Source organism: Tiliqua scincoides, chromosome 2 (genome assembly GCF_035046505.1).
Source record: "Tiliqua scincoides isolate rTilSci1 chromosome 2, rTilSci1.hap2, whole genome shotgun sequence".
In the NCBI taxonomy this organism is placed as follows: domain Eukaryota; kingdom Metazoa; phylum Chordata; class Lepidosauria; order Squamata; family Scincidae; genus Tiliqua; species Tiliqua scincoides.
In genome coordinates this window covers 144,554,260-144,579,969 of record NC_089822.1, presented here as the reverse complement: position 1 = coordinate 144,579,969, position 25,710 = coordinate 144,554,260, and the positions used below count along the sequence as shown (strand labels likewise).

Below are 25,710 nucleotides of genomic sequence, written 5' to 3'. Positions count from 1 at the left end.
ACCATAGAGAAGGCCCAGATATACTTCCACCACCAGTGAAATGCACAAAAAGGGAGATAACTTAGGAAGGTGGGGCAGCACCATCAAGTACAGGTATGTCCTGATAGTCACAAGGATTCCATTCCAGAACCCCTCTGCGGTTAATTGAAAACACAGATATCGGGGAGGGGCACACAACCCCACCCTCCAGAGGCGAGGGGAGTTGAGTACCCCTCGCATCCAGATGAGGCTTTCCGAGGCTTGCAGAAGCCACACGTGACACACGCACACAACCCCACCTTCTGGTTTTACACTAAAACTGGAAGTGACATTTTCAAGCCCCTCCAGGGGCTTCCACAGGTCTCCCAATGCTTTATAAGGCATTGAAATGGCACTTTTGGTTTTACGATGAAACCAGAAGCTGCTTTTTTCCCCTTTTAGGCCATTCTGAGGCCTGCAGCAGTGGTCCGCAGCCTCTGCGGGCCTTGGAAGATCCTCTGGAGGGAAGCATTTATCACTGTCCCTGCACATTAAACCAGTCCCTCTAGGTAAATCACATCAGCCAAGGTGCGTAATGGTCCAGCAAGCACATGGACAGCATCATGATACCAAGAATCCTGATCCTGTCCTCAAGCTGAACAACATGAAAAGAATCAAATGCAACTGGACAAACAGTGCAGTAGACAACCAGAAGGATCTATCAATGTGCAGTCCAAGTCATGGTGAATACGAGTTATTTTAATGGAAAAGTACGAGTATCTAGCAAATTGGTCACAGCAGGGCACTGAGGTATCTCCTGCACCTTTCTGCAGGTTTCTATTTAAGGAATCCCTCACTGCTCAGAAAACCTCAGCTGGATGACTCTGTAGAAACAATGACAGCAGAGAACTAGGTGTACAGAATCATGGTGTGCAAGTCATCAACCATCTATAAGCATCAAGTTCTGCTTATAAGCTATAAGCAATGCAAACAGAGGAAATTAGTTCAAGTTTAGCAATGCTTTTTGAACAATGTAATGCATATGCTTAAGTTCTAGTTCATGCCTGCCACTGAATGCTGAAAGGCAGAGTACAAGTTGAACACTATAATTCTGTAGAGGCACAAAATTATTATCATCCAAGTCAGGGGTGGCCAACCTTTCAAATTCAGGGCTCTTGGACCTCCAACAATTGTGTAGAAGAGGGAATTTCAGCAGTGCAGTTTGTGAGACAAGTTGAGCTAAATTATGCTTTGGCTTTATCTGTTTATGCTTGCTGCTTTTACCCATTGCTTTTAGTTTAGCTTTGTTAAAATATTTATTCACATTTTAAGGGAAATTTGGTGTGTTTTTAATATAGTTAGCTGCCTTCAGTTGTAACAAGGAAAGGAGAGAGATAAATGCATTAATTTATTAAATAAACAGAATTACTGAAAAAATAAATCGTGTAGACATGGGAGCAAGCCTTTTCAGAGGACATTTTGTAAGATCCGAGGTCTGCAGGTATGCAATTATATTTAAATACTTCTGCACATCCTTTTTTGGACCATATGGAACATATGGGGAGAGTTTAGTTGCATATGAACATGCTCATATAAACATGCATTTCATACACATAGATGGATATGCATGCATGAATACATGTGGGGAACATGTATGAGCCAAAAGACTGAGATCATCACCCTGAGAACCACAAATAATAATATGAAGTATTTATACTAAAATTGTCACACACAAATTGACTTTAAGGTATTCTATACATAACCTGACACCAGAACACTTAAAAATAAGTTAGGTGAGAAACTACACAAGTATTTCAAAGCTGGAAACAACCTATTATCAAAACTACAGCGGGTATTTGCGCAACTTCACAACATGCTAACATACTGTGTAACAGCTTGTAGAATACAACTTCAAATGCAACCATCATAGGTCATCTTCTGTTCTCTATGCAACTTTTGATACACAGACAAATAAGTTATCTTTTGAAAACATTTCACTAGAAATTCAGTGACTTTTCAAAATGACAGTTTACTAATCCATACAACAAGACAGTTCAATGAACTTTCTAGTTAATGATAGAAAAATAAATACAAAGCCACTTTGTGCCCAAAACTTATCAATTACTATACCTCAAACTCTAGTTGCAACTCACAGGATTCCCACCCTATCCACTGGGTTAGAACCAAAGAATGATTTGCAGGAATTAAAGTTCTTGGGTTGGAGACTTTTCCAATCCACCTGTCCTTTGCAGCCAACTGTATTCCCAGAAAACCAGCTCAAGGTTTCTTAACCTCAGAGAGGGATTTTATTTGGGGCAGGGGATTGCTGACAGAGAAAGAGGGATTGTCACCCATATGGGAAAATCTCCCATACTGCAGCAGAATTTTAGCATGTGCAAGTCATTCTTGGGATCCAAGCCATTACTTGCAGCTAAGGATTTGTGGGACAATTGTATTTGCATCCTAAAGTTATGGTCACAAATCTAAACAAATTAAAACATATTCTTGAGCCAGCAATCTCAGCAGAGCTCTGAACTAAATCTAAGAGGCACTATCTCATATCCCAATTCTCTCAAGCTAGCAGAAGAGGAAGACCTGAACCTGAATACAAATTATTTCTTAACCTGAAACAGTTACCACTCACTCTAACACAAGCATACTGACAAAGCCATGTTCTTTTCCCCATCTGCATTTGCTGCCCCTTTCCTGTTCACACAGGCCATTGATCAAACAAAATAGGAAGTATTTCAGACAGTGAACAGATGCATCTGTTAGCAAAGCCTCATGCACTTAATAAAAATATGTATTGTAAACTACAAGAACTAGACTGTCTTCCATACTCACACTAAGCTGAAAATTACATCCTAGGCCCACATGCGAAGTGGAAGAAACCTCTAGTAGGGGGAACTAAATAAGTGAAATCCATGGCCAGAGTCACATACTAGCCCCTCCAGTAAATCTGTCCAGTGTGATGCAATCAGACTGTCACATTGTGTGCAAAGCAGGCAGACTTAAGTGTCCACCACCATGGTAAACTCATCTTCAGACTGCAAGTTCTACCGATGCACATTAGTAAGAGGCACAATGGTACTGCATCAAATACCATAGGGCAAATCACAGTTGAGACTAGTATGATGCAGCAAGGTGGCCTTTTCTAGTACATCTCCTGTAAGTCTTTCAATGTCCAATTACCACCTGAAAAAGCAAAAAAGTCCCTCCTCCTGCCACCAATTCTAGGTTCCTAGGAGCTCTTGTGATCAGGCGTATTCTTCATATTTCATCTTGTTATTTTTGGGTTTCAGCCTATACTTATGTATCTTCTCATGGCACTTCATATATCCAAAAGAAGCAAGCTGTTGTCATAATAAACCACTTAAACTCCAAGATATTCCAGCCCTTTTTCAGAAACAGCATGAAATGAAATGCAAGTGGGTACCATGTATTTCCATCTCTCATACTTAAATTTATTCTGAGGGATTATTCCCTGAACCACCAACATGCAGATTAATTTGTTCGCATAGCAAATTGTGGCAGAAAGTACAGTATAGAAATATGCAGGACTAATCATTGTGGAATTCAGCCTCAAAGAACAAGTTTTGACTCCTCTGTATGGGCAGCATCAGTCAAATGCTTAAAAACCAGGTGGAGTCTAAGGAAGACCTTCCAGCAGTCAAAGGAAGTAAAATTTCTTTCCTTCAGTTCCTCTCTACAACTTCCGATTTTTGTCTTTTCACTTCAACTTCTGTTGCCCCATCAACCTGAATCAAAAAATTCGCAAAAACATGTTTCAAGTTGTACTAGACAAGGAAATTGTTCAAAACTGTACAACTGGAAGAAAAAGATGATTAGACACAGAATTCTTGACTCATTTTAAGAATGGCCTCCTAGGAAGTGAGTCCTATCCATAGATATTTTGCTTTCTGAGTCATTGGCAACACTGTTGCATTTGCAGCCTGATTTCCCTCACAGTACACTCTTAGCAATGCCTACTCAGAAGTAGGTCCCATTGTCTTCAATGGGGCTAACTCTGAGAAAAAGGTATATAGGATTTCAGCCTGGAGAGGTGAGGCTGGGTGGCAATTTCCTTGTAAAATTCCTACATAGACTTGTTGAGCTTCCAAGATCTAACTAATGGTGCCTACAAAACACTCTCTACCGTATCCAAGATAATTCTAACATGCTTTATATTTTGTTCATCTTCTGTATCTTGACTATCCCCTCATTTTATAGACATTATATGAAGATTAAAAAACACTTGAGCATTTTAAAACAATACAGGTTGTGCCAAGTCTCATCTGCACCTTTGAGAAGTCAACCACTCAGTAATTTGTTTGAGGTCAGAAAGGAATCTGTGGTGGAAAAGGGAGCCAAGTTGAGGTTTCTTAGCATTGAATTCTGGATTTCTCAACCAAATGGCAAACCATATTCTACCTGGAATATCAAAGATAGATCTGGACACATTTTTGTAACCCTGTATACTCATACCTCAAAGATTTTTGTAACTTGGGAACTTCATATCACCTATAAAAATGGGTTAAAAAATGACTAGCAGAGCAATTCTAATTAACTGTATTCAGCAGAGGGAAAGGGGCTGCTGAAGGTGACCCTGAGGCAAGGGGACATTTGTCCCCTTGCTCATGGGTATGCCCCAGCAGCAGCAATGGAGCTACTCAGGCTCATGCCAACAAAATTTTTGGCAGAAGTCCAAGCAGCCTCATGCTGGGAAATCAGGCTTAGGAGTGAGGATAGGATATGGCGGGAACTGGTCCTGTCAATCCCCCCTCCCCCCCAGGCCTGATCTGTCTTCAAGATGAAAAGCTCCTCCAAATACCCCCCCAAAAGGAGAAATAACCCACAATTTCAGAGTTAATTAAGAACACATGCACTCCAACTTCCTTATACTACAAGATTATCAGTAACACTATATTAGTAAAATGTTAACACTGAACTTTTGCACATTACTATTAGAGCTCAGGCATTTCTATTCGAATAACAAATAATTCCCCAACAAAACATAGGATATTGAAAGCCTCACAGTTTTCTGTACATGGGGCTTTCAAATTAGCTTTATAACATCTTTGTACTTTTGGTACAAGGCTAAATAGGCCCTCTGTCATTTGCTGGTCTTCCGCCATTGCCTCTGACTATTCATGGAACATCTGTTCTCTTGAATTCATCAGAGTTACCCAGGGCTAAGATCAGCTAAAGGGCTTGGTCCCTTCCAGCAGAGAGTGAGTAAACTACATATGACCACTGTCAAATGCAATGATTCATAATCATCAAGTATTCAGTTTTCAAAAATGCTGCATTTAGATAACACGTGGTTTCCCCTTGTGATCTATCAAAGAAAGTTCAAGCAAATATTGTAGTACAGCTAGCAAATGCTGTTTTTTAAAATGAATTGTGTTCAAAGAAACTCTTAGCCTGCAACTTCGATGACACATCTGAAGAAAAAAATAAGTATTTTATGTCAATGTTGTGTTAATTCACACAAGCCATTTCCATTTGAGTCATTCAACTGGCAAATTAGTCACAGAATCCAGTTTCAGTTTGCTAAAAGGCAACAGTAGTAACTATTTGTGTAGTATAAAATGACACATTCTTCCTACAGGGAAGACGGGGGTTGTGAACATTACTCACAAATGTAGGAGATTTGAAAATCCAAAATGTCCATCGCAAGCAAGAAGCAGAATTAAGATAACCACCGCAGTATCCTGCTACTACTGTTTTAGGAAAAATGCTTTGGAAGATTGTCTTGCAAGAATGATACCTGTCTAGAATAGCCGCTGCTACTAAATTCACACCACTAATTTAGTGACAATATCCACTAGGAAATACTAATGTCACCAAAGTGAACTTTTATTCTACTCTGGTTTAGGTTTAGCAACAGAGCCGTCACAGACTCAAAAGTGTGAATGCCATTAGAACAAGAACTCAAAGCATTTTTCAAGGATTTGAAATCACTGGCCAGGCCTGTGCACCCATCTTGCAAATAAGTCCTAAAGTTAATATTCGCTCACAAACCCATCTGTCCTTTTATATCTATGCTCTCATCACTTTTGGCTTAAATGAAGAAACAATTTACAAAAGCTTCCCTGTCTGATTGCCAGGAGACCATTCATATTTGCCACAGGCAACCAGCCAAGTGGTTATTTACAAGTCTACAGTACACGCCAGTCAAAGGGATTGTTTCAGTTCTTTTAAGAGACCATAGAACAGTGACGGCGAACCTTTTAGAGACCGAGTGCCCAAACTGCAACCCAAAACCCACTTATTTATCGCAAAGTGCCAACATAGCAATTTAACCTGAATACTGAGGTTTTAGTTTAGAAAAAACTCATACATTAACATCTTTTACCTACTATTACTTGTAACCTGTAATGAACTTTTTCTCTAGAAATTTGTCCAATCCCTTCTTAAAGGCATCTAGGCAAGTTGTCATCACTGTTTCCTGTGGCAACGAGTTCCGCAGACTAATTACATGCTGGGTAAAGAAATATTGGCAGGGAGGGGGTGGCTGCAAGACCGTGCCACTGCTCATTTTCTCAAACACGAAATTTTTTTTTTTTTAAAAGCCCCACCCACAGAGGTGGGCTCTAAGGCTGCAGTCCCAGCCACTCTTTCCTAGGAGTAAGCCTCATCGACTCTAATGGGGCTTACTTCTGAGTAGACACGCACAGGAGCAGGCTCCAAGGCTGCAAGGCCACCCTTTCTTGGGAGTAAGCCTCATTCACTGTAATGGGGTTGACTTCTGAGTAGACATGCACACTATATTGGGGCTTACTTCTGAGTAGACATGCATAGGAGCGGGCTCTCAAGCTGCAATCCTAGCCACACTTTCCTGGGAGCAAGCCCCATTAACTATAATGGGACTGACTCCCAAGTAGACATGCATAGGATTGGGCTCTTTAACTAGGAGCAAACCCCGCCCTTTTGACTAGGGCTGCAATCCTACCCTCACTTTCCTGGGAGTAAGCCCCACTGACTACAACGAACTGACTCCTGAGTAGACATGCATAATATTGGGCTCTCGGGCTGCAAGCCTAGCCTCAGGCGCAAACCCCAATGACTTTAATGAGACTTACTTCAGGACCAGCACCACGTGAAGGGCTGGCTCCCCAAAGCCTGCAGCAGCAGCAACTTCACTGTTCCCACCCACATGCCGCACTCTCATGTGAGCTACCCACCTTACCCCAAACAGGGGAGGGAGGAAGTGCTCCTATTGGGCTGCTGGACAGAGGGCCTCTCAGCCTTCCTCCTCCCTGGGGGGCCTGGCTAGATGGGGTGTCTTGGGAGCACCATCAGGTCCGCCTGATCTCCCTCTTCCTGCTGCTGTCCGTTCCTTTCCTCCCTTAGCCTCGCCGCTCCCTCCTTTGCCCCGGCTACTGCTGAGCAGGAGGAGGTTGGCTTTGTGGCTGCGCTGGCTCCTCATGCAGAGGCGCAGCTGCTGGCACCTCCCAGGGTAGCGATCCTAGAGGTTCCTGCCTGGCCGCTGGGGTGATGGTGTGCGTGCCCGCAGACACGGTTCTGCGTGCCCTCTCTGGCATGCATGCCGTAGGTTAGCCACCACTGCCATAGAAGATTTCTGATGACCCAATTGATTGAGCTCTGATTTCACATGTTTGACTTCACATGAAGTACAGCATTTTTATTTATTTTTCACATTTTTATACTGCCCTTTCTCCAAGGAGCTCAGGGTAGTGTATATAGTTCCTTCCCTGTAGGACAGGTTAGGCTGAGAGTGACTGGCCCAAGGTGACCCAGAAAGCTCATGGCTGAGTGGGGATTTGAACCTAGATCTTCCAGGTCTGTGTCCAACTCCAGAACCATTACCATCCTGGCTCTCTAAGCACAGTTTTAGTATCTTGCCGGAAGTTGTGGAACTAAAAAAAATTGTATCTAGCATAATTGGCTGCAGCTGTGGAGCATCAAGCCAATAGGAAGAGTTGAGACTCTTTGGTGGTGACACAGTTAAACAAAGGACAGGCTACCCAGCTCCTTATACAGCTCCGAGATAGCTGAGTGGAATGTTACAGGGAGAGGCAGACCAGTGGGAATTATAAAGCAAGAGCCAAGTAAAACAGCCAATGTAAGAGAAGAGGCACAGACACTGGGACTAAACTGATGGAACAGACTTGGAATATTTTGAAATCTCTCCTATTGAAGAATGGCACCTTTACATAGAATGTTCAGTGTAGACATTCAAGAGACTGAAATGCTTCCTGGATGTAGCTTTCAATGGGACCTAACTAAGCCCATGTGGAACTGAAGTATTTTGAGAGGGCGTTTCTCCTATACATTCATTCACCTCTTCAGAGTATCCATTTAACAAATGGATCTCCCAGCATGCAGGGAAACGGGGGACGATAAAATCACATTAGGGACACTATGTGCATCCTGCATACTAGACATGCGTATGCTTCTTTTTAAAGAATAGAGATAACTTTATTTTAAAAAAACCGATATTGTGACCACACCATCATTTAATAGTCCAGACCAATGGTATTCAAACTGGGGCATCGCAACGCCCCAGCCTGAAGGTCCTGGTCCCTTTCCCCTTAAGGGGCGGGGCAGCCAGGAAGCAGCAGCTCAGTGAGGCTGCAGGGGCTTGGTGCACTTGTCCAAGCCCCCTGCAGCCCTCCGGGGGTGCGGGGAGCCCTGCGCAACCTTCGGCAGGGCTCCCCGGGTCAGGGAAGGTGACAGCGGAGCGATCCCGCCCTGCTCTGCTAAACTGGATTGTGCACCGCTTTAGCGGAGCGGGGCACAATCTCTCCGATGTCACCTTCCCTGACCCGGGGAGCCCTGCCGAAGGTTGCGCAGGGCTCCCCGCACTCCCGGAAGGCTGCAGGGGGCTTGGACAAGTGCACCAAGCCCCTGCAGCCCCACTGAGCAGTGTGATCCTGGGGATCGCACCGCTGCCTCCCCCCCACCCCCACAAAGACTTACTGCAGGATTCAAACTCCCTGCGAGTTTGAAAACCACAGGTTCAGACTAAGGACCCATCTTCAGATACATGGAACAGTAAGATATATATAACAGTGTGAACGTTCAATATATTTTCCTAACCCTACTGTAAGTTGCTTCCATCATACATCAGAGTAGCATTTGCCTTGTTTGAGGCACCATCAAGTTACTGACTTGTAATTACTTTATGACTGATTAAGATTTACATAGTTTCTCCTCTGTCATTTGCAGTTACTGAGTTCCTAGGTGAGAATAAAATGCTGACTTCAGGTCACTTCCTGCCTAGTGACCCAGCAGATGCCATGAATGTTGTTATGCCCTCTGTACAAAATGCTTTTGATATGCTGGTTCAGACCAATTGCCTCAAGATCCTATGCAAACCTAATGTAACCTTAAGGGAAAGTACCAGAAAGTGATGTGTGGTTGGCTCAACAAAATTGGTAAATCTGGATTTGACATCTGGTGGAGATAACACACAGATTTTAATAACATTTTATGACAATTTGGTCAAAAGTGACAATATTCTGAAAGTTTTACAACTGTTAGAAATGATATTGAGATACTATTTCTTCCAAAACTCCTCTTCTTATATGTTCTTCTAACCAATTAGTGATGTTACCATCCACATGGATGAGCGGGCTTGAAAGCCTAAGTTCCATTTATGACTCTTTTTTTCTTGTTCATTCCCCATATCAAGTCTGTTGCAAAGTCATGTTGGTTTTTCTACAATATTGCAAAACACACACATACCCCTTCTTTCCTTTCTGCCCCTTCAACTGTTTGTAAAAAAACTGTACTCTGGTCATAGCTTGCCTTCACTGCTGCAACCTCCTTTTCTCTCATCTCACCTATCACTTCCATCCAACATTTTTCCGCTAACTTCATCCACTTCTTTGTCAAGTCATATCCCTGCTCAAATACCTGAAAACTGGTTTCCTGTCCACTCCCAATTTCAGCACAAACTCCTAGTCCTTACTTTCAAAGCCCTCTATGACCTTTTCCTTCCAGATGTCTTGTATCTCGCTGCTGTACATTCCTGCCCATGACATTTGCTTCTCCAACTCCACTACACTCAGTTGTCCAAAAGTCACCTGTTCCACAATAAACTATGCCTTTGTTCCTTGCTGCCAATTATTTCAGGAATTCACTTTCAGATTGCCTGCATTATGTCTTTTCTATTTCTCTGAAATCCTACTTTCTCAGTGAAGTCTTTGGCATTATTCCCTAGTTCAAGATTAAGTAATGTACACTGGGTCCCAAATTTAGGGATTGATGCATTGGCACTTTTAGTACAAGTGCACAACTTCCTTTGTTCATGCTTCTGTGCAGGCACAATAATGCTGGTAAGATGAGCCTGCTGAATTTCCATTACAACATGATGAACATGGGCAGGGAACTGCAGTTGGATCTGGAAGATCTCCACAATGCCAAGCCCAAAAGCACAATCTCCACAATACCAAGCCCAAGAGTTGCCCAACAAGGATCTGATAGAGTTAAAATCACAGGACGTTGAGGTTCTGAGGAGGAAAAAGGAAGGTGAGGAACCCAAAAGTTGGCAGAATTTTTTCAGTATGATTGAGAAGGTGCCAGGTCTCAGGACCCAAACAATAAAAGGTTCAGCAAAGTATCAGCAGATGTTCATGAGGCCATTTCATGCTATAACTGATCTATAAGAAGAAAACACAACTTTTCAGACATCTCTTGATCACTTTTTGTGAGAGTAGATAAGAATACACCAGAACATGAGGAACCAGTGGCATCCACATCAACAGCCAGCCACAGCAAGCACTTCTGAGAAAGAAAGGCTGTAAGTATATTGTAAATTCATTGTTTTCACAGTTTAGAACAGGTTTACTAGCAATAATGGTTATGATTTTTAAAAAAATTACATACTGCTATTCAATTATTGTATAAAGTAATTCACAATTTTGTTTACGTAGGATAATGTATCAACTTAAGTATGTTTTGACTTGTGGAACCTAACCTGTACTTAAGTATGGGACCAAATCCAAATAGCCAAATCTGAATCAACCACAATTAACAATTGATGGAGCCACAATGCAGCGCCAAGGTAAAGATACAAACATTCCATTACCTTGAGCTGGTCTCCCCAACTGCTCATTCCACTGCAAGATGCAGTGTGCGCCCCATTGGCATGACTGTGTCACTGCTGGAAAGCTAGCTGCAATCAATATACACAGTTTCCTGGGAGTAAGCCATAAGGAAATTTACTTCTGAGGAGACATGCATAAGATTCTGCTGTTAGTGTACAGAAAATAACCACATATTCTACTCCTTCCTTTTCTTCTGTTGCTGACAGGAGAGGCTGAAAACCAAGAACACCAGTTTCTTCCAGCATTACTCAATCTAACATTCAAGCAAGGTCTGCTTTTGCACCTTTCTCCTATTCTCCACAAGCGAAGGGGAAGAAACAGTGTGATAAAGGAATGCTCCAAACCCATAGATATCAATCACATGAGTTTTGCAAGCATACATGTAAAAAGCTTGTGGAAGATTCACTAGCCACTGAATAAAAACTGAAAAGACCATTGGGCTTACTCTATGGGAAAATGCTCACAGATAAGGAAACCCACATGTATGTTTTGCATCTAAACATACAGTTGTTCTGCAGAAAATGCTAATTTCCTTTTGGGTTTCTGTATATCTAGCCTCAGTTTGAGAAACACACCCACATTATAATGGGTAGGAATCAGGATATCATGTTGCTGGGATTAGAGGACTAACAGCCTGAATTTATCAGCTCTACCATTTTTGTCTTTGTAAAATCCTTCCAGTTTCTCTTGCTACAAACTTATTTAATGTCACATTATGCTTGGAGGATGGGGGCTACTCTAAGGGCCCTTAGACTGAAATACACAACACAGAGCTGTTGGGAGAATACACAATAATTGCAATTGCACTGGTCAGATATCCATCTTGCGTTTTAGACCTTCATCAATTTAACTGACTGCTTTTCAGAGTTAAATGTGCGTATATAGTGGACCCTCCTTATCCACAGGGTCCAGACCCCCCTCCACAGATCAGTTATTTCTCGGATGCAGAGGGTCTACTCCTGAAGTTTGCACAATTACTTCTCTGGAGCCTCCGGAGGCCTCTTAGGTTTGTGCCAGGCCTGCAACCCACAATATTTGCAGGCCTCAGAATGGCCTGTAGAAGCCTCCGGGAGCTACTTTCAGTCAAACAGGAAGTTGTTCCTGAAAACCAGAAGTAGCTTCCAGAGGCTTCTATGGACCCATGGAGGCCAACAGAGTGGATTGTTGACCCAGTGCAACCCAGTAGAGGCCTCTGGTGGTTCTAGGTAAGTAACTGCAAGGAGCCTTCAGAGGCACCCATGCAGACCCTTTGTATCTGCAAATGGTTAAGCCCACGGATATGAGAGCCACTGATGTGGAGGGTCCACTGGATATTCAAACAAGCATTCAATGAATTTGATTAGAAGGTTCCTTAAGCCTTCAACATTCCTGTACCAATAACACAATAAGACATTCATCTCAATATTTCTGATTCTATTTAACATTTCTAACATATTCATCTTCCTTTTGATTTTAGTTAAGATATACAGGTAGTTTACCATTCCCCCAACATATAAGAGGAAGTGTAATAACAAATAGCCTGCAGGGTGAGATTTAGACTTTGAGCAGACTAGACTCTGTCATACAAATCACTATACTATAGGGGAGGTTGCCCTCCTCCAATGAGAATGTCACCAAGTCATCTGTTCATGCTACTTCTGCTTATACTATCCTAGTTCTTCTTTTCAGCATTTCCTGTGTGCTGCACCAGATGTTTTAAAAAAAACAAAAACCAAACCATACCAGAATTGAATCTTACAAAACAGCCTTCAGAACTAGATTATTATGGAGCTTTCACTGTTACTCTGCATTGTCTAATGATGGGAAGAAAGCAGGAAGCTTAAAATGGAAAAGGGGAGGACTATGAGAAACAGAAATGTGAAAAGGCTATTTTGCGACCTGGTACTCACAATTGGTTTCACTGCTCACAACATTTCCCCACACAGGTAACTCTTCTATTTCTACAAATATAATTTTATGATTATATTTATAATATAGTTTATATATTATAAATTTATATATTTATATAATGTTTGTATTTTTATTATATTGTAAAGCGAAAAGCACTATTTATAACCCACCATTCTGTCATCAAAAACGGTACTCAAAGTGGCTTACGCCAATATTTTTAGAAAGACTATCTCACAATACACAATTTGAGATTATAATCCTTCCTCCATAATGAAATCTTTGAGCTATAACACATTTTAAATCAAATTGCCATATAGGGCTTTTTGTTTTAAAAAGCATTTTAACAATAAAAATTAATTCTAATTTTTTATTTTTAAAAAAATCATTTATTTCTATCCACCTTGACTCCAACTGACTTCCGCATATCTTTCTGCTGTCACATGCTTTTGCCCCATATAAAATATTTACATTTATATTAGGAGAGGCTCCAGTCCTGAGTAGTTTTAGTTACTTGGGAATTTAAGTAAAGTCTTGGGAATCGGGTAAAGTCATCCACATAATCTCTACAGAAATCTACTTACTTCATAAAAAGCCCGTAGAATTACCAGGCCTCTGTTGCTATTTGTACTCTGAAAAGCATCCATACGCAGAAGACTTTTCTGAGCATAATAAGGAACCATATTGAGCATAACATGGAACCAAGATATAGCAAATGTATGTTGCTCTTAGACATATGACCTCCATATGCCTCTAACTCACATTACATTTAACCTAACTGTTAAACAGACTACTAACTGGATGTCTACTGTTCCTCATTCATTTCTACAGGGAGCTAGTCTGAACACAGGTTGATAAAAATGTAACAAGTGTTTAATAAGTCATATAGAAATAAAGCTGCATTAGGCAGCGCAACAGTACAATTCTGCTTAAAGGCAAAACTAAACATGCGATTATTAAACTCCTTACTTGTAATGACACAAACCAGTCTGAGCACATTGGAAAGTTATGGTAGCTCTTCCACACAACAGTCTTCAAAGCACTTATGGTACTGAACGTTTATGTGTGGGAGACTCTATGAGACTCCACTGACTCCAATCCTTGAGCAATGCAGAAGTTCTGGTGTCTTCAGGGCCTTTCTGAATTCAGTATAATTTGCATTGTTTCTCTTACGTATTAACTGCTGGCTGAGCTAAAAGCTGAAACACAGGAAGTAACAGCCAGCAATGCAATGTTAGGAGACTGCTTGCCTTAAGGTTATAACTCTAGTAAGTCAACCACCTATTACTATATTTCACTGCATCTGAATAGTCCATAAAACGAAGAATGCTCTGGTGTGGATTGCGGCCTATAGTTTTAATTGCATCATAGTGTCACATGATGCCAGCATTAGGAGAGAGGATTCACTGCTACCCAGCCATGAAGGAGTGCCCCCCTTCCTTTAGCTGGAAACTGATATTCTCTGTCCTAGAAACATGGTCACATATGGGCAGTGGTGCCTTCCCTCATTTTACAAAAAAAGTCACAGTTTTAAAAGGTACAAACAGATCAATGAGAATACCTACTAGAGGGCTGTGTCAAAGGATGACCAGTTCAAAAGAATATGTAAAAAAACTGGCCTCAGTTTCAACCCCACCAATGTTTGTCCCTTGACCTTTGACCCAAATGTAAGGTTCTAGATCATAATATTGCAGGACAGGAGATTCCAGTATTTCCAAAATCTTCCTGTCAAGGTCTAGGCTTGGCAAACCTAAGGCAACTCCTTAACTTCTTGGTCTATATTCCCCAGTCTGTCAAACTTTCCTTTTTTGCCCATATCCTTCCCATTCCAGTAGTGAAAAGCTCCTTTTATCTTCAGGTCCTGCAACGTTCCAGTCCAACTCGCTTCTTAATTCTTCATCTCTTCAGTTCTATTTCTTCCCCACTCACCATCTTCAGGTCCTCTTTTTTAGGATACTTACTACTTTGTCCAACTTGTCACACTGACTCTTAAAGCAACCATCTTAGAATTCCTCTCTTCCCCATTCCATAGCACACAGTCCTTCATGAACTTAAGCACTGTGAAGTTTCTTCAGACTCTCCTTTCACTTAAGTTCCCCATCTTCTTTGCCCTTTTCTCCTCCCTCCTCATTCACCACATACCCTTTCCCTTTAAGTTCCTCTTTCTCAGATCATTTGCTACTCTGTACCATTCTTTCAATTTTCTTGTTTCAGTCACTTAACTTCACTACCTCCCAGGACTTATTCCCAGTCTTCATACTGCCTGCATGAGACTGCAATATGAGCCAAACTGCTAACTTTCCCTTCTGTCACAGAAACCGAACTGCAAAGTACTTATTCCATGACATCCCATCTTGTGAATGGCCTCCTCAGAGAAGCTCAAACCACACTAGTTCTGTCCCCACCTTTCAAAACCAAGTGAAATTAAGAACATAAGAAGAGCCCTGCTGAATCAGGCCAAAGGTGCATCTAGTCCAGCTTCCTATATCTCACAGTGGCCCACCAAATGCCCCAGGGAGCACACAAGACAACAGACACAATCTGCGTCCTGCTGCCCTCCCTTGCATCTGACAATTAGCTTGCCTCTAAAACCAAGAGCTTGCACATACCTACTATGACTTGTAACCCGTAATGAACATTTCCAATTTGTCCAATCCCCTCTTAAAGGAATCCAGGCAAGATGCCATCACTACTTCCTGTGGCAAAGAGTTCCACAAACTAATTACATGCTGGGTAAAGAATTATTTTCTTCTGTCTGTCCTAACTCTCCCAACACTCAACTTCCATGGATGTCCTGGTGTTCCATGGATGTTCTGGTGTTACGTGAGAGGGAAAAGAGCATCTCTCTATCTACTCTGTCCATCCCCTGCATGATTTTGTATGTCTCAATCATGTCCCCCCTCACGCGCCTCTTTTCTAGACTGAAGAGGCTCAAACGCTGTAGCCTTTCCTCATAGGGAAGGTGCCCCAGTCCAGTAATCATTTTGGTTGCTCTCTTTTGCACCTTTTCCATCTCCACTATATCCTTTTTGAGATGTGGCCTAACCATCGATTTGTACAACGGCATTACAATATTAGCTGTCTTATTCTCAATGCCTTTCCTAATGATCCCAAGCATGGAATTAGCCCTCTTCACTGCCACCGCACATTGGGTCGACACTTTCATCGAGCTGTCCACAAGGTCCCAAAGATCTCTCTCCTGATCTGTCTCAGATAGCTCAGAACCCATTAGACTATATGTAAAGCTTTGATTCTTTGCCCCAGTTAAGGTGCCAGGTTTCGACTTACCTCACCAGCACTGGAAAACTTTGAATAGGATCCATACCCTACATGGTGTTTGTCAGGACTCAATATTGAAATGGGGGCTAGTATCTACCCCTCAGTGTGATTGCAGGTTCTCCCACTAAACCATGTAACACGTGTCTGGCTGCAAACTGAGGGCATATACTGACCCATGGTCTGACTTTTTCTTTGAAGGTAATTCTGTCCTTGAATGGCTGCATGAACTGGACATTGACATTTGATCTAGTCTAACTGATATATAAGTCCATGTACTATATGCCATACGATAAATAAATAAATCTTTGCCCCAATGTGCATGACTTAAAATTTGCTTTTATTTATTAGGCATTGAGAAGGTAAGGCAGATGGTTTTTAATTTAGCTGGTAGTTCATTTCATCTGTTGCTGTGTTTTGGTTTTTGAATATTTTATTTTCCATTATTGACTTAGCTGTGTAGTTTTATTGTAAATTTTGCTACTGCATATTAACTGTGCTATTCTGGTAAGCCAACCGTAGGACTATGTGGTGGTTGATAAAGAAATAAAAAAAGGAACTTGGAATCAAACCCCAATTCTTAATCAGAATAAAACAACCACCACCACCCAAAAAGGAAAAATCTAACTTTTAGCAAATGAACTCCAGAGAGAAACTCCAAGCAAATGCAGAAATTTGTTTGGATTAGAAAATGCATCATTAGAGATGCTGAATAATGAAGATGCATTTAGAAGTTTGTGCACGGTCTTCAAGATTTCTGGGAAGCTGTCAGTATTATCTTCAGTAGAGAAGGTGCCTCAATACAAATATTGTTAAATTAGGGAACTATCAGCTGAAATGAATAGCCTGGCTTCATGCCATTTTGGCTGCCCATAAATGGCTAATGCTGCACACTCGCCTTCCAGTCTCTGTATGGCATACTACATAGTCATGACACTGTTAAGTATTTTAACATCTATGCACAATTTCTTAATAAGGAAGAAAAGTGAACAGAGAAAAAATCCCCTTCAGTAATGTAAACTGCCCAATATGAAAGACCTACTGCACTTAGCAGGCTGTTTTTCATCCCTTTCCACAACTGGTTGCTTTCTGAAAACATGACAACATTGTCTCTGTATGGCATGCATTTCCTGCTTGGGTTGGAGAACAGAGTGAAGAAATTTCTTTGTGTCCTAATGCAAACCAGCTTCTATGAGAGAAGAGGGGAGGGTACTGCAGAAGTTTACATGCAGAAATATTCCAACAGGTCAATTGAAAAGTCTCTTGAACACGAAGGAAGACCTCAAAAAAGAGCCACAATACATTATGGCTGCCAACATTTGGGATTAAGTGTTGGGCTGTGAATGGACTTGCAAGTTTTAAATTCAGATTCTACAACAGGAGAGTCACACATGCAATGGTCAAACATGATTAACTATGAACCGCTGCCCTGAATTCCTCAGACCAACAGCAAAATATATATATGTAAGAAATAAAATAGAGACTATGACAAATATGTAAAATACAGTATCACTTAATATGAGCAAAAGTAAACATTTTATGCCTTCCAGAGTATGCTACAATTCACAAGAACACAAGTCAGAGGAGCTCCAGAAGTGCAAAGAAGTCTCAGAGAACACTTATTAGCACTACTATACTGAGGCTGTAACAGGTATGTAGTAGCTGTTGAGTATAAACTCAACAGCTTTATAAATCAAAATCCACAATTTTGAAGTATGCTGATCAGGCTATGAGACACTAGCCTGATTACCTGATTAAGGTTACCTCAAAACCTTAAGGTAACACTGGATGACAGCAAAGAACAATCTGAATTAATAACAGATCAAAACATATATATAATTCTGTTATAGGAAATGACCAAAAGCTCAATTTCCTGTATTTCTATAATTTAGAAACTATTCATTAGATGTCCTAATTTAAAACAAATTGCTTCCAAAAGCCGCAATATTTTATCATGCAGCAGAGGCGTAGCTAGGTCATCTGACACCCGGGGCCCATAAATTTTCGCCACCCAATACGACATAATTAATTAATTATATTCTATTATTAATTTATTTATTATTAATTAATTCACATTTTTATACCACCCTTCCTCAGAGTGGTGCATATGGTTCCTCCCCTTATTTTGATCTCACAACAACCCTGTGAAGAAGGTGAGACTGAGAGATAGTAACAGTCATGACATGGAATTAATAATAATAATAGCCAGAAAATAAATGCAGGGAATATTTCCTCAAAAGCAATGGATGAAATTCTGCATCAAATGGTATATAACATGATGGTATTATTCCTGAAAGCCATGATTTCCAGAATTTTGGTCACTAGAGTGCCGCCCCCCGCCTATTGTCTCATTGGCCTATTTTGAGTTAAGGCAGTGGTTCTCAAACTTTTAACACTGGGACCCACTTTTTAGAATGACAATCTGTCCAGGACCCACCAGAAGTGATGTTATGGCTGGAAGTGACATCAACAAGCTAAACAAAATAATTATAAATAATTAAATTAAAGAAAAACAGATAATTAAATAAGGGGAAGCTAATTCTGTTTCACCAAGTGAATTTTCTCTGTAGCCTGCCTGCAATAACACCCCCCCCCCCCACAAAAAATCAGTGAGATTTTTAGCCCTCCTCAGTGCCCACCTTACCAGCTCAAACCTCCATTTTATTGTTGGCGGGGGCGCTGCCTTCTGGAGCAGTTGTTGAGCTCCACTTTCATCAGACTGGGACCGGGCACCCAGCCTTGCATTCTCCTTTGCCTGACTTGACCAGCAGCCAAGGCATGTTTGCTTACTCACGAGTAAACGTGACCATGTGGCTTACTTACGCTTTCCATAGGGCTCAATACATTTGCCTGCTTGGAGGGAGGGACTTCCTTCTTGGGTGATTTTGAAGGCAGCATTCATTGGACAGGAACTATTCTGGTGTCATTTGATTCCTCTCAGCCTGCCCTTTCTGAAGGACTAAGGCATGTTCGCCTACTCGTGAGTAAACACGTGATATGGCTTGTTTTTACTTTCCATAGGGCTCCATGCATTTTTTGGTTTCCGGTTTTTTGGCTATAACTTTTGATGGAAATAGGATAATTTCCTCCAGTTTTTTGCATTCCATTTAGTTGAACATTATACATCCAACGGTATATAGCATGATGGGGTTACTCGTAACCTCTGCGATGTTAGCAATATTGGGTAATTTGTGGTGTCATCCTCCCCAAGGTTGGTACCTGGGGTGGACCGCCCCCCCTGCCCCTAGCTAACTACACCACTGTCATGCAGTACCCTGAAGCCTCAATATACCCTGAAGCCCGAAAATACCCTGAAGCCCCAAAGCAGCTTGAATCCATATGTTCATGACTCCCTTTCTTCTCTTAAGACTCTAAAACCATGAATGGACCAATACCAAGCAAAAATATATGGTTATTTTTTATACTCAAGATCTTGTCATTCAGTTCTTACTACTTCTACCAGTTTCGGAGAGGGAAGAGTAGGAGGGAAGGAAAAGTAGTGACGCATAAGCTTTATGGAAAGAGGCAATTAATACTTCCACACTTGGCTAGACTTGAAGGCTGATTAAGTCACACCTGCTCCTCTGTGTATTCAAACTACAAAAATTTCTAGGCAGGAAGGTGGAGGGTATGCAAGAATGAGTCTATATCCTCTTAACATAACTGAATAAAGATGTATTCAAGGGATGTTAACACTAGCAAATGTTTGCCTTTCAAAAGCAGACACAATAGCTTTACCAAAACCTTATTAAAATATGATAAAAATCCACAAGACACAGCCATCTATAATTTTACTACATAAAAAAGAAGTCTCCTTGAAGCCAGATGAACATTCTTAGGGGGGAAAAAAACTCAGAGTTCTACATGCTGTGTGAAAAAAAGATAAATTCAAACATTTCTGGACTTCACTATCCATGAATATAATTTTCTATGAAATAACATTATTTACACTAACTAGTGGTGGTAGACCAACAGGTGCCAAACCCTAGCCTACAGGCCAGATCCAGTGCCCAAGAACAGCCTTTGCCCATGTGAATGGAGCTTACGGTTAAATGGGACAACCTTGTATCTTTGTCTGTGATCTCCCCAGAACCTTGCATCAGAGAGCTGCTTCTGCTGCCCATTGCCCCAGCAGGCTTTATGCCCAGATTTCCATGCAGACACAGCTGCCTGATGTATGTTCTGGGGAGATCAGAGACAAAGATATGAGACTGCCCTGTGCACCACAGCAGCTCCATTCACACCAGGGAGAGGTAATCAGTAGAACAGGAATGTATAATCATTAGAACAGTTATTAACTCAGTAATACCCCAAACACTGATATTTGTTGATACAGTCAGTTCTTGTTATCCGCTAGGGTTAGGTTCCTGGAAACCCTAGTGGATAGCGAATTTGCAGATAATGAACCATTGACCCTACAGGATCATTGGGGTTAGGCGCAAGCAGTACTCTAAGGGGGAAGGGGTACCTTCCATGCCATCAAAGGAATCTAGCAAAGACCCATAGAAAGTCAGCAGTAGGAAGTGCCAAAATATCTCTAAATGCTGAAGAGATCTTCCAGAGGCTGAAGGGACCTTCAGAACAGCACTTGCAACCAGTGCAGACCCCTTTAAAATGATGGGTAGAAGCTTCTGCCAGCCATTTTGAAGGAGCCTGCACTGGTGGTAAGTGCCATTCTGAAGGTCCCTGCAGACTCTGGAAGGTCTCTGTATAGCAGATTGTACAACAATCACTTAAAGGCATTTTGTTCAAAGTTGTTTTGCTATAAAGTTGATAAGAAAAAAAATTGATTCCCAGCCAGAAGTGTGTAGTAAATATCTGACTCTTGTTTATGTATGTTTATGCCCATGGTAAAATTGGTTTCGTTATAAGTTGATTTGCTTGAAGTTGCACTTTCTAAGAACCTTACAACAACTTTAAGTGAGATTTGCTGTATTACAACAGTGGAAGGATATGTGCCCACTACTATTATTCAGTGGATTGAGAAGCTTTTAATTTTATCAATATTTGAATGTATATCATATAGATGACAACTATGGACTGAAATATTCTTGGACAGTTGGAAGATTTTCTTAGAAGAATATGTATAGCTTGCTTAATAGCATTTTTGTAAACCTTATATATCCCATAAGAATAAGCCCTCAGTTTGGCTGTACTTGTACTTGATAAGAATAGGCCCTCAGTTTGGCTGTACTTGTCGTAAGAGGCGACTAAACAGCCACCGGGTAGATGGGACTCATTAGCCTGGGAAGGCAGCTCATCTGAGAGAAGGAAAACACTGATCCCAAACCTCCACTGCCTTGTGGCTACATCCAGTTATGGAAAAGGCTTCAGGAGTCAACCTCGAGGCAAAATCTGGAGCCGGAGTCCCAGAAGCAGTTCATGGCTGAACACAGTCACGTTCTGGCAACTCCTGCGATGCCGCTGGAACCAACCGTATTGGCCTCTGCCTTTCCATTGGACCATTTCAGCGACGTGGAGAGGGGGGATTTGCTGCATGGGTAACAGCCTATCCTCCATACCTGCTTTACCCAGGCTTCGTGCACTGGAGAGGACACTCTGTTCCAGAACCACCATTCAGAGCATGACACCATAGTCTTCCAAGACTGAAGGATGCCAACAACAACAAAATGTATCCCATTTCACATTATCATTTTTTTTTCTTTTGTGAGTTTTATGTTTTGGATTACGCTTCTGAATGTTTATTTACCAATAAAGGAAGAAAAGGTGGGGAAATAAAAAAAAAATAAAGCTCTCCTTGTAGAATGTGCCACAGCTCACTACTAGAAATCAGAATGGACACATAATTGTCTATACAAGGGAAGGCAGTACCTATAACAGGGAAGGCACTCATTTCCAACTCTGATCACGCCCAGTACTATTACTCCTATTAGCTCATCCTGTACGAGTAAAGGTGTGCCCTGGTGTCTGCAGTAACTGCAATTCTGGAACACCCCCCCCCCCCATGGATACATGAATCTGCTGATACCAGGGACAGCCACCCACCTTGAGAGGCAAGGGAATCTGTGCTCCCTCGCCTCCAAAGGCTCTTCTGAATCCCGCAGAGGCCGTGTGTGTCCTCTCACGGCCTCTGTGGGATTCAGAATGGATGTTTAGATAAAGAGGGCTTCCCAGGCCCTCCTAATGCCTTTTAACAGCATAAAAACAGCACTTCCAGTTTTATGAACAAGCCCCACAGAGGCCGCAGGCGGACACATGTGGCCTTTGCAGGGCTCAGAAGAGCATCCGGAGGTGAGAGTGTTGGGGGGGGGCATCTCCCTGCATCTGCGGTTAAGTGAAACCATGGGTACAGGATATAGTTAAATATGACTTGTAGTTATATATGTAGTTAAATATGGTTGCTTCTGCTGTCACACTCTCTTTCCTAGTACTGAGAAAAAGAGCCATGTATGCAACTTGCACAGAAAGACTACAAACCAATGCACACTTTCCTGGAAATAAGCCCCACTGAGCCCCAAGTGGCACTCACTTCTGAGTAAACATGCACAAAATTGCATTGTAAGATTTGTCAGTAAGAATGCAGGTTATTCCATTGCACCCCTGCACTGGACTGCCAATAAGACATTTAACACTAAAAATTAGGTAGCACTCATTCAGACTCTAATGCAGAGTATTTCATGTTGTGTTTAACCCAATCTCTTTCACCCTTAAAGATTATTGGTTCTTTAATGCCACAGAGCATTAAAGACCAATACTTTTAACTTCTGTAGCACGGCTCTATGAGTTCACTCTGAGGCTCTACAGTAACTATTTTCAACCAGTGTGCCATGGCAAACTGGTGTGCTGCAAATGGTCTACAGGTGTGCTGCAGGAGTTTGAGGAAGGGTTATTTATTAATAGAGTCATTGGGAGATGCGAGCCCCCAACGAGCAGTGCAATGTGCCTTGTCAATTGACAAAAAACTGATGGTGTGCCTTGACAATTTTAGTATCTTGTCAGTGTGCTGTGAAATGTAAATGATTGAAAATTGCTGCTCTACAGGTTACACATTATTATAGCAGAGGTAGTTCCCACTCAAGTCAAAGAGAGGGTTACACAAAGATACGGGGGGGGGGGAGCCCTTGTTATTATCACGTTCTTACAAATAGAACACATTGTGGATTATGAAGAATATTTCTTCAATGCTTTGTCATATTAAAATACAGAATCTGCTTGTAAAGATTCTAATTGTACACACCTTTTCTGGTTTTTGACAATCTGATCAAAGGCTTCCAGTGTCACAGAAGTAAACAGAATTCAGAAGTAAGATGATATTATAGCTATAGAGTGGTGTTACACAAAGGAAGCCACTACAAATGTGTTTTCCTCATTCCCTCCATGCTGCATCTCCTGAATTCCTTCTCTTGTTGTCTCCCCCCCCCCCCCAAGTCATATGTTGCTTGGAAGATTACAGTTGTGATCTCAATTTACAATTCTTGTTCATAGGGAAAATACAAATCATATAGTTTACTAGAATTTCAAACTAACCCAGAAGAGCTAAATTTTATTCCTAGAAGACATGCCACCATATCAGTTTCCATTTAATAGAGGCTACCATATTAAGACTGGGTGAACAATTCATCATCCAGTGATGGGAATTGATCCCAGGTCACAAAACCTGCTCAACTAGCTCTTCCCTGCATCTTTTTTAGTCCTTTAGTTGGAAACATGAGCTTTCATTTTTTATTTAAAGATGTATACCTTGACTTTCAATATAACAGAACCCTAAAGCAGCTTTCAGTAAATTATACTATACAGCAATACCTCTTATAAATGCTGTGAATATATTTCTAGAAAACAGAGTGCTGCATGAAACAGTGTATAAGGAGCAATTATAACACTGTTCTAATACAGATGTGTCCATATACTTACCAGTACATTAGGGTGGGGCCTGCAATGTAACACCACTGCTGGTGTCCCCACATGGAAGCAGTGGGAAATGATGGGAGAAGCAATTTCCTGAAGAATGAGCCAGGTTGCAACTCATCCTCAGGAATTTTAGCCTTCTTTTTGAAGAAGGCATCTAAGGGCATGATCCTATATGTGCTCACACCACCAGAGCTGGGTACTGTAAAATGCTATAAAGAAACATTCAGAACTAGCAGAGAGGCCAGCGCTAATCAATGCCAAACCTCAGTGCCAGGATGGCACAGGACTGAAGAGTTGGGCAGTGAGTATTCCTGCCAGCTGGCGAGGAGGCTTTTGGGGGCAAGTGGAGGGTAGGGGAAGGGTAGAACTGGGTGGAAGGCAGGCAGGCCAGCTGGCAGATTGGGCCTAGGAGGGAATGGTAGCACAGGCTGCAGCCGAATCCTGTGTCCCCACCTGAGCCACCTGACACAGGCCTCTTCGGTTCTGTGACCGCTTAATAATGGGTGCAGATCTGAGGAGACCCACTGGCACCAACAGAGCTCTACCTGGGGTTACGGAACATTTTTCCCTTACCTGAGAAAACCCCAGCAGCTACTCTGGTCCCATGGAATACAGAGGTGGCCATTTCAACACCACTGAACCTTGCAGCAGAGTTTAGGATTGGGCTGTAAGGTATGCTGCCTTGCCCACTATTTCCTATTCCAAAGCATTTATTCTTAACAAGAGATCAGCCCTGTGCTAATCAGAATGTACTGTTTTTATTGATACGGTACTAGCCAGTTTGCAGTTTCTGTTGGCTGAAGGCACAATGCAGGCGGCTGTACTTTTTTTTAAAATACTTTATTTTTGTTCTATATGCGAATAAAAACAAAAAAGAGCATTACATGGATATAGTGCTATAAGAAAAAAATTAGGGAAAAACAAATATATACACAACCACAATTAACCTATATGTCAGCACACTTCATTTGGCTTATAATTATCATATCAAGAAACAGCCTCCAGATATTCTCAAATATGTTCATGCACAACTGACGCTGATATTCCATTCGCTCACATATCAAAAAATGCAAAATATCTATCCATCCATTGAGCATGCAGGCAGCTGTACCTATCTGCACTAAACTTCTGAATGGATTTTAACCTTTTTCTTTTTTATAATTTTGCAAAAATTACACTTGGGGATGAAGAGTGCTATAATGAAACAGTATTATAGGAGCTATTATTGTACCATGAAAACTATGCTGCTGGGACAGTCAAAAGATGCTGTAATTAAAGCTCTCACAAACAAGTTATTATCCTTCTTTAACAGACTCACTTTCAGGTTTCCTCAGGCAGAGATAGGTCTAATGACAATCCATTCTATCTCCCAGTTTGTGTACATGCTATATAATCCACCTATTTATGGCTAGTTATGGCTCTGTAAAGGCTGCTCCTCACTCCAAGCATGGTGCATGAACAGTTCCATACAAGGTTCAAGTTATGTCAATCACACCCCTATAAGCCCTCATTGCAAACCACTTGGGGAGATGCATTATTTAGCACTCAAGCACTATGAACAGTTCCTGTCAGCAGCAAGGCACACGGAAAAGGGAAGGAAAAAAGAATAAAAAGCAGATAGTATGTTGTGGAAAACAGCTTT

General features: G+C 41.5%; 1 protein-coding gene across 1 annotated transcript in view; it reads right to left on the bottom strand.

Moving 5' to 3' along the window:
- GNA13 (G protein subunit alpha 13) overlaps positions 1-25,710 on the bottom strand; it is a 46,014-nt gene that overhangs the window by 8,605 nt on the left and 11,699 nt on the right. The window lies entirely within an intron of this gene.